The sequence below is a fragment of the Hyperolius riggenbachi genome, chromosome 4 (genome assembly GCF_040937935.1).
Source record: "Hyperolius riggenbachi isolate aHypRig1 chromosome 4, aHypRig1.pri, whole genome shotgun sequence".
NCBI lineage: Eukaryota > Metazoa > Chordata > Amphibia > Anura > Hyperoliidae > Hyperolius > Hyperolius riggenbachi.
The window spans coordinates 303,207,916-303,218,141 of NC_090649.1; the positions used below are offsets into that span (position 1 = coordinate 303,207,916).

Sequence of the window (10,226 nt, forward strand, 5' to 3'; positions counted from 1 at the left end):
AAGGCTGGGCATACATGCTCTCCGGGTGCTCGGTGATGAATTGTGTGGCTTTACGGTTGGTCTCAACCACAATTAAGTCCAAGAGAACCTGGGTGATGAACAGCTGCAAAAATTCTAGGGCCGTTCCTAGATGAGCTGTCGCCACCTGGACTCCAGACTAGGCGGTGAAAGGGGGCACTACGGGTGCGGCGGAATCAGGGGATTGCCAATCTGGTTGTGCCAGCACCTCTGGGAGTCTATGGGTACTACGGGCCCGTCTTCTTCTTGGTGGCTGCGACGGGGGTACTACTGCACTTGCCACCGTACCAGTTTCACCTTCCATGCTGACGCTCACCACTTCGCCAGGGTCTACGGAAGCACTGGCACTAAGTCCAGGAGATGCTGCGCTGCTGGTGCCTGCCTCACCAAGAAAACTATCAACAGCGCTAGCACCACCCTGCTGCCCTTGAGGCGGATCCTGCGCCACCTGCGGTCTAACGACTTGGGGTCTGGTACGCCTGGCTCTAGCCGGGACCATAGCCTCGTCATCACTATCGGTCAGGGAACCACTGCTTTCTACAGGTTCAAATTCGGACCCGGAAGATTCGACGGATGATTCTTCCCAAAAGAACTCATCCGACTGGTCCATGTACCTGTATACCTCGTCATCGGAAAGCCCCCTTCTTGCCATTTTGGATTGCTAAATTTATGGGGTTTTCCTCCGAGACTACCCAGAAAAAAAGAGCACCTACCTAGCAAAAAGGGAGTATTTGAGAGGTATTGGGGTTGGTGGGAAGTGGGGTCTCAGAGGCAATCAAACAATCACGGGACAATCAAATACAATTACAGCACAATCGACTCCAATCACAGCACAATCAAATACAATACAATACAATAATACAATACAATAACATTTGTAAAGCGCTTTTCTCCCATAGGACTCAAAGCAAATCTGATGCACTCGGAAGGTGATGGGGGGAGGGTGGGATTGGGTGTGGCGGGAAGTGGGGTCTCAGGCAATCAAACAATCACGGGGCAATCGAAGCCGATCACGGGACAATCAAATACAATTACAGCACAATCGACTCCAATCACAGCACAATCAAATCTGATGCACTCGGAAGGTGATGGGGGGAGGGTGGGATTGGGTGTGACGGGAAGTGGGGTCTCAGGCAATCAAACAATCACGGGGCAATCGAAGCCGATCACGGGACAATCAAATACAATTACAGCACAATCGACTCCAATCACAGCACAAGCAAATCTGATGCACTCGGAAGGTGGTGGTTGGAGGTGGTGGGGGGGGAGGGTGGGGTTGGGTGTGGTGGGAAGTGGGGTCTCAGGCAATCAAACAATCACGGGACAATCGAAGCAGATCACGGGACAATCAAATACAATCGCAGCACAATCAAATACAAGCGCAGCACAATCGAATACAAGCGCAGCACAGTCAAATACAATGCACTTGGACGGTGATTAGGGGGGGGGGTCTGAGGGCGATTTGAGGGGGTGGGGGGTTGATCAGGAGCCCGCACGGGGCAGACTGAGTCCTGATCTGATGAGAGGCAGACACAGGGGGTTACTGATCAAAGATCAGTTAGTGATCGCTGGGGAGGACAGATGTAAACAAAGAGCAGGGGATGTAATCAGGCGGGGGGTATGAGGGCAATCGAGGGCCTGGGCAGGTGATCGGTTACCCCCGCGGGGCAGTTAGGGTCTGCTCTGATGGGTGGGGGTGCTGAGGGGTGATGGACAGGTGATAGACAGGTGATCAGAGGGGGATCAGGGGGTAAGGTAGCTGTATACAGATGTATACAGTATACAGGGGGGTAGTCTGGGATGGGGTCTGGGGGTGATCTAAAGGTAGGGGGGGGGGATCAGGGGTGACTAGGAGGCAGTTAGGGACCTAAACTAAGGGGCAGCGTCGCTAGTTAGTGGCAGGTGGGGGTGGTGGGGGTTTTGCAGGGGTGCAAGGGTGCTGGCAGGGGTCTGCTGGGGTGATCAGGGGGGGTATGAGGCCTGGGGTGGGTGATCAGGGGGCTGTAAGGCAAAAAAAAAAGGCTGTGTGCTGGTACTTACAAAGTGCTTCCTCCTCGCTAGTGGTCTCTGCAACAATGAGACCACGAGGCGAGGAGGAAGCACGTATAAGGCACTTTGTTTACTTAACAAAGTGCCTTATACTACCTGATTGGCTACTTTGTTGGATTCCTCCGCTCGCCGGCTCTGCTAAGTGGCCGGCGAGCAGAGGCAAAATGCCGGGCTTCCGACTCCCGGCGGAGGATCGCGTCACTGATGACGCGATCGCTCCGCCCATGCCCCTACAAGGACCGCCGCCATTTGTCAATACGGCGGTCCTTGCGGGGTGCACTTCCCGGCCGCCATTTGTCTATACGGCGGTCGGGAAGTAGTTAAAAAGATGGACTGGCCCAAAACCTGTCATCTGTCACATTTTATAACTGCCTACTTTTTTCGCGAAAGAACCCCTTTAATCAGTTTAACATATTGTGCCTGTTGCTTTTTTTGACCTTTGGATGTCAACATATCTATCAGATTCTAAAATAATAGCAAATATTATCGTGCCTAGCAAAGAGACCTAGAAGTACCAATTTACAAATACACATTTTTATATATTTTGACCTGGAGCCATGGAGATCAGTAAGCAAAACCTATACGTTTAAGCATAAATTATCCATACAAGTGTGAAATTTTGATTTTGGATTTAAACTGTTAGGACTTCAGTAGTAAATAGCTCCACCTATAAAACCCATTAAAATGTATGAAATATAAAGATTTACCTCAGCATAAAACACTTGATGTGGTCCATGCATGCCGGCATAGGCAGCAAACACCTCATCCCATCTTTTCTCCAGCATGCTGTAGCTCAGATGGCAGCAAAGCTGATTATAACAAACAGTAATGTTGCCATTGGCTACTGTCAGTTCAATTATGTTAAATACATCCAGGACATTTTTTCTTTTGGAGACATCGGTTTTTGACTGAGATTTCTTAATTTTAGAAGAATATGAATTCCAGTTGACTAGTGGAAACCTTGTGTTATTCCCTGGATGTGAGGTGACCACAGATCTGATATGACCAGATGTCCTTCATCAACATCTTTGTTGTAATAATATGGCCCTAGTTTTCTGGGTGAAAAAACTCCACTTCCTGTATGAAAAAATAAATAAATAAATGTATCACATAAATCCCACTTAAAAAAAAAGTTTTTACAGATAGTAGTAATGCAACACACAAACATACTGTATTAGATGGTAGTAAGAACAGAATCAGAACAGAGTATATATTCAAGGTGGTTCAGTTACAAATCATTGACTCATTATAGCCAAGTTGTTTTAGAGTGATGGAAACGTGTTCAGGGCCGTTTCTAGGGGTGGGCAAGGCGTGGTATTGCCTAGGGCGTACCGGCGGGGAGGGTGCATGCAGCAGAGCACAGGGAGCGATACACTAACTCACCTGCTTGCTTCCACATGCGCCTTACAATTACTACCTGGTCCTGGGTCCCATCTAATGGTAACAGTGGCCACTGTGATGTAGGGAGCGCTGTTACCATTAGACAGGACCTGGAACAAAAAAGTTAATATGCGGCAATGTGGATGCAAGCAGGTGAGTTAATATATTGCTCTCTGCTGCATGTGTCCCTCCCTCTCTGGGTACCTACCAAGGAGGTCTCTGGCTGCCTAAAGGGGCCTCTTTGGCTCCCTGGGGGGGGGGGGGGGGAGGGGCGCAGCACTCTGGCTAGCTACATTGAGAATTTATGAGTCCTCTATAGTGCACCGAAATCTATCTTGACACCAAATACCAATATATAACAAAGTACGGTAGTACACATGAAAGTATTTAAATATATATAATAAAAGAAACTAGCAGTAGCACGGACCCATTCCGGCTTCGGAGGAAAATGCCAGTCATGCTACCATGCAGGCGCAGGTGGCTTGCACATGTACAGTGAACAAGGACCCGAATGGGCTCGGCTTCATGCTACTGTGAATGCACAAGCCTTCGACAAATCATTGTCTGTGGTTTGGCAGCGGGAACAGAGCTGGGTCAGGCTGGTGGAGGAGGATGGGGGAAGCCTCTGGATGATCCAGAGCCTTTCCTCTATTAAGGTGAGTACACATTCGGGACAATTATTTTCCCTACAGGTACACCTTAAAGTGGGTGTACTGTCCAGAGGGCCAGTTGTAAAGTTTCTGCAACCTAAGCCTTTGCTGTTCCCACCACCCCCATTGTCGAAGTGCGGCCAGTACCTATCATCCAAGTAGCCTACAATCTGTGCATAGAGGCCACAGCAGAGCACAATTACCTAGTCCTTTTCCGGGTCCTCTCCTCTTCAGCAGGCACTGCAGTCTAACATCATGTGGCAGTATCTCTCCGTAGGATCCCAATGTCATTTAATTTATAGCTTAGAAAAAGAAAACACCAGCCATTATAGTGAGAATGGATGCTGCTGACCTTTTGTCCAGGGCATATTTTCATTGAAAAATTTGTGTGGTGGCAGACGTGTGACTGAGGGAAAGGTATAGTGGTTTAGTTAGCAGTGTTCAGGATGCCCCCTCTCCGCTGACTGGTGCATGCATAAAAATCTACTGTATGTGTAGGATGAGGCTTAGAGGTGACCATCACACATTGGTGGCAGTGGTGGGAGTTTGTCAGCAGTTATGTAGGTATTGACTGATTTGTCTATCTTACCATTCATTTTGTATTCATAAATTCAGATGGTTACACAACATTTAGCATGTCTGATATGGCAAAAGAATGTCAGAAAAGACACACTGAAGTTAGCAAACAAGCAAAAACAACAGACAAACTGATTAAAGGGGCACTATGGTGAAAAATTGTAAACTATGTGCAAACATATACAAAGAATAAGTACATTTTTTTCTAGAGTAAAATGAGCCATAAATTACTTTTCTCCTATGTTGCTGTCACTTACAGTAGGTGGTAGAGATCTGACAGAAGCGACAGGTTTTGGACTAGTCCTTCTCTTCATGGGGGATCCTCAGGGATTTATTTATTTTCAAAAGCACTTAGTGAAAGGCAGTTGCTCTGTCCAACTGCCAAAAAACTGTGTAGCAAGCATGGAAGCTGGCCAGCAAATCCATTTTAGGGAATATATAAATAATAAAAGCCTTGCTGAGAATCCCCTATGAAGAAATGGACTAGTCCAAAACCTGTCACTTGTATCAGATTTCTACTACCTACTGTAAGTGACAGGAACACAGGAGAAAAGTAATTTATGGCTCATTTTACTCTGGAAAAAGCGTACTTCTTATGTGTATATGTTTGCACATATTTTAAATTTAAATTTTTTTCCCATAGTGCCCCTTTAAGAAGCTTGCTGATGAAGATTAGATCCTGAAGGAGGGTAGTGCAAACAGAGTGGTTCTATCTGACTAAAACCCAAATGGGTCACGTATTATCCAGCAAGAGGATGCTGGTCTGTCAAATGTAAATGACCCAGACCAATGATCAGGTAACAAATATATTAAAAAGGTAAAAAATATGTCACCACTAGTGCCCCAGGAACAAATCACAGAACGCACACCTGGAGTGAGAAGGATACGTAGGCTGCCATATTTATTTTCTTTTAAGCAATACCAGTTGCCTTGCTATCCTACTGATCCTCTGCCTCTAATACTTTTAGCCATATACCCTGAACAAGGATGTAGCAGATCAGGTGTTTCTGACATTTTTGTCAAACCTTATAAGATTACCTGTGTGCTTGTTTCTGGAGTGATTCAGACACTATTGCCGCCAAATAGGTCAGCAGGGCTACCAGGCAACTGGTATTGTTTAAAAGGAAATAAATATAGCAGCCTCCACATACAGCAAAGACTTTATTAGTCAGAACTCAGGCATCTGGAAGTCTCAACTAACCAGCATGAGGTGGTATTTTCACAATTTGCAGAGTTTTGAGCGCAGCAGAAGCAACTTACCTATCCTTTGGGCGCCATTTTTGACACTTCTGCAGCTCCCAGTGGCTTCCCTGTGTCCATATACGGGTCCTGGCATGTCATGTGGCCCGCAGATGCGGCTCACATGACATGCTGGAAAATGTACACAAAGGATGCCTGAAAGCCGCTGGGAGCTACAGGAAGTGTAGAAGATGGCCCCCGGAGGGTCAGTAAGTTGGTTCTGCTACATTGGGGGGGGAGGTTAGTATTATTTTCGAGCATATGTATTTTTAGGCAATCCACATCTGTGCCGGATACTTTGGCAAATCGCTGCTGTTACACGCCGAGGAGATACAATGAGTGCAGGTCAATTCTATTGAAGTCTTATAATTTGCCCCACTGGTAACACCACTGAGGAGGGACAAGGAGCGCAGGGGAAACGTTGAGGAGTGACAAAAACGATCTATGACCAATCTAATAGTGGTCACATCAATTGGGTGAGTTCTCTCCCTCACGGGGTGATTGGTGGTGGATCTCATAAAATTACCTGATCGAAATGTTAATGTCGGATTAGGAACTGATGCACCATAGTTCACACTTAACACTTATCAGGTAAGAACCTGTCTTTTGATGACAGACAAGATCAACTATTTTATGAAGTTATAGGTACGCTGGAGCTGATGTCAAGCTTCTACACTGCCACCTTAGAGTCTATCCTGTGCTCCTCCATCATCGTCTGGTATAGCGGCGCCACCACAAGTGACAAGTACAGACTACATAGAGTAATCAAGGCCGCAGAAAGAATTATCGGTACACCCTTGCCACCACTGGACCTCCTTCATGCTTCCAGGCTGAGAACAAGGGCAAATAGGATCACGCAAGACCCCCTCCACCCCGGCGGTCGCTTTTTCAACCGCATGCGCTCCGACCACCGCTATAGAGCTATTTCCACCAAAACCTCCAGACATAGAAACTCCTTTTTCCCCCAAGCGGTGCGCCTTCTGAACTCGAGCCAAGCACACAGCAAAGCTAAATAGCAGGTCTGTCACCCAGACCTAAATAGCCTGTAGGTAGTCAACCTGGGGCGATTCTTCATTTCATTGTACTTGCACCTAGGACTAATTAACCAAATTGCAGGACCTGCTGCTACGTTCTACGTCTGTTCATTTTGCACATGTACTTGTACTACTATGTTTTCAATGCCTGCATCTGTTCTTCAATGCATTTCTGTATTGCTACTTGCTAGTTATGTTCTGATGTTGTTGTTCTTGCACTATGCTCTATGCCAATGTGTTCCACAAATAATTCCGGGTGCGGCAACCGCTGCACTTGGCGAAATAAATTGATTCTGATTCTGAATGTAGGTAAATAAAACAGTGGTTATCACAGATATTATTTGCAATAAAAAAAAAACTTGACTGATCAGATATTTAAAATATTCATGTCATATAATACATACATTCATTCTTATTTTATTACTGATAATTCCCCAATTAATTTGTCACTACTACCAGTATATTCTGTCCTAATTTATTTCTTCTCCAGACTGGAACTGAATTTATTTGTGTTTTTCTGCCATCTAGTGGAGGTCTACTGAATTATGGTTACATGGATTCTTGCCCTAAATAGACATTTACAATCTGTATTTTCTAAGTGAGTTATAATCGAACACTAGTGTTTACAAAACATACCTGTCATTCCCAAACTGGTGTTGTGCACATTGGATGACAGAAGATTTGTTCCCATTGCCATGGCCCATGATGAGTGGAACTGAATAGCACTGTAGTGTGGTAGTGAATTAAACCATGTAGTAGTAAAGATGATGGTATCCACATTGTGCTCTGCCACTAAGGTTACAGCAGGTTTATAATACAAAATATCATAGCAGATGAAAATACCAAACTTCCCAAAAGGTGTTACAAAGGTACTTATTTCTGGTTCTTCCGGGACATTGAATAGTGCCTCGCCTAAAAAGAGGTGGTACTGCAAAACAAAGAAATCATTTTGTGGGTTCCATGCATGCTTTTGCAGAAACGATTTTAGGTCATCAATACAAAAGCTTTCCACCCGTACATTAAATAACAAAATGTGACTGATAAAACAGATCACAAGTAACAGAGGACTATACAACACAGATAAGCATCCCCACAATAAACCAAAAGACAACCATCCATCGTATCTGACAATAATAGCTACAAGTAGAATATACTGTACAAGGGCCCTTTTCCACTAGCAATCGCTAGCGTTTGCGCTAAACGCTAGCGATTGTGATTCAGCAAATTCCTAAATTTTTCTGGCGATTGGGATCGCGATTTTGCTATGCAATGCACTGCATAGCAAAATTTCACCAAAAAACGCATCACGGCGCAATTGCGATTTAGTAAAAAAAGGAATCGCGGTAGTGGAATTTACCTACCGCAATTCCTATGTTAATATGCAAACCGTAGCAATTTAAAAATCACTAGCGATTTGCGATTCAGCATCGCAATCACCGCTAGTGGAAAAGGGCCCTAAGAAATGTTTATTTAAACAATGCAAATTGCCTGGCTGTCCTGCTAATTCTCTGCCTCTAACACTATTAGCCATAGGCCCTGAACAAGCATGCAGATCAGATATTTGACTGAAGTTTGACCGTTTTTTAACCACTTAAACCCTCAGTCGTTTTCACTTTATGCATCCGAGCAATGTTCACCTCCCATTCATTAGCCTATAACTTTATCACTACTTCTCACAATTAACTGATCTATATCTTGTTTTTTCCGCCATCAATTAGGCTTTCTTTAGGGGGTACATTTTGCTAAGAGCCACTTTACTGTAAATGCATTTTAACAGGAAGAATAAGAAAAAAAACCGGAAAAAATTCATTATTTCTCAGTTTTCAGCCATTATAGTTTTAAAATAATACATGCCTCCATAATTAAAACCCACGTATTGTATTTGCCCATTTGCCTCGGGTATTTCACCGTTTAAATTATGTCCCTATCACAATGTATGGCGACAATATTTTATTTGGAAAAAAAGGTGCATTTTTTCCGTTTTGCATCCATCACTATTTACAAGCTTATAAAAAAATAGAAATATTTCATCTTTACATAGATATTTAAAAAGTTTAGACCCTTAGGTAAATATCTATTTGTTTTAAAAAAAAAATTATTGTAATGTTTTTTGTTTTTTTTATTAAACATTTTATGTGGGCATTTTTGGGAGGGTGGGATGTAAATAGGGTTTGATTTAGGGAAATATATAAGTGTGTTAATTTTTTTTTACTTTTAGATGTAGTTTTACTTTTTGGCCACAAGATGGCAACCTTGAGTTTGTTTACATTGCGTCACTCTAAGCGTACAATGTACGCTTAGAGGGACATGGGAATTAGAAAAAGCGAAGCTTCCGAGAGAAGCTGTCGCTTTTTCTGCGGGGGAGAGGAATCAGTGATCAGGCACCATAGCCCAATTCACTGATTCCTGGACTACCGAATCCGTGGCCGGGAGCGCGTCTGTCCTCCTTGACGTATAAATACGTCAAGGAGGACAAAGTGGTTAAGCATGCTTGTTTCAGATGTGTGATTCAGACACTACTGATGCATGAAAGATCAGTAGGATGCCGGACAAATGGTACTGTTTAAAAGGAAATAAATATGGCAGCCACCATATCCCTCTCAATTCAGGTGTCATTTAAAGGACAACTGTAGTGAGAAGAATATGGAGGCTGCCATATTTATTTTTTTCTAAACAATACCAGTTGCCTGGCTGTCCTGCTGGTCTATCTAGCTGCTGTAGTGTCTGAATCACACCAGAAACCAGCATGCAGCCAATCTTGTCGGATCTAACAATAATGTCAAACACCTGATCTGCTGCATGCTTGTTCAGGGGCTATGGCTAAAAGTATTACAGGCACAGGATCAGCAGGACAGCCATGTAACTGGTATTGCTTAAAAGGATATAAATATGACAGCCTCTATATGCCTCTCGCTTTAGTTGTCCTTTAAGATACATTTTTAAACAAAGAGTAATTACAAAGGCTTCAATTCATAAAGCATTACCGCATTCGGTAATGCTGAAAACAGCTGACTTTACCGAGCACTTAGTAAAATGTCAATTCATCAAAGCTGTTACCGCATGACATTCCAGAGCAGTGAGATAAATTACCGCCTTGTTCAGTGATTACCTCAACACATGTCAGTAAAATGTCAGTAAATGTCAATTCATCAAGGTTACAGCATTCAATAACAAGCTTGGAATGCCTTCAGTGTGGATGTCTCCATGTTTGACAGGAGCAAGCAGCTAATAGAAACATCCCCTGCAAGTGCCGCTGATAGGTTGGACAGGCTTCTCAGGT

At 44.0% G+C, this 10,226-nt stretch overlaps 1 long non-coding RNA gene across 1 annotated transcript; it reads right to left on the reverse strand.

Moving 5' to 3' along the window:
* Nucleotides 1–3,022: 3,022 nt before the first annotated feature.
* On the reverse strand, nt 3,023–5,010 carry LOC137570768 (uncharacterized). The gene is made up of 3 exons (XR_011031174.1): nt 4,931–5,010; nt 4,301–4,399; nt 3,023–3,144 (listed from the first exon to the last, which is right to left on the reverse strand). It is a non-coding gene; the product is annotated as an uncharacterized lncRNA (long non-coding RNA).
* Nucleotides 5,011–10,226: the final 5,216 nt, after the last annotated feature.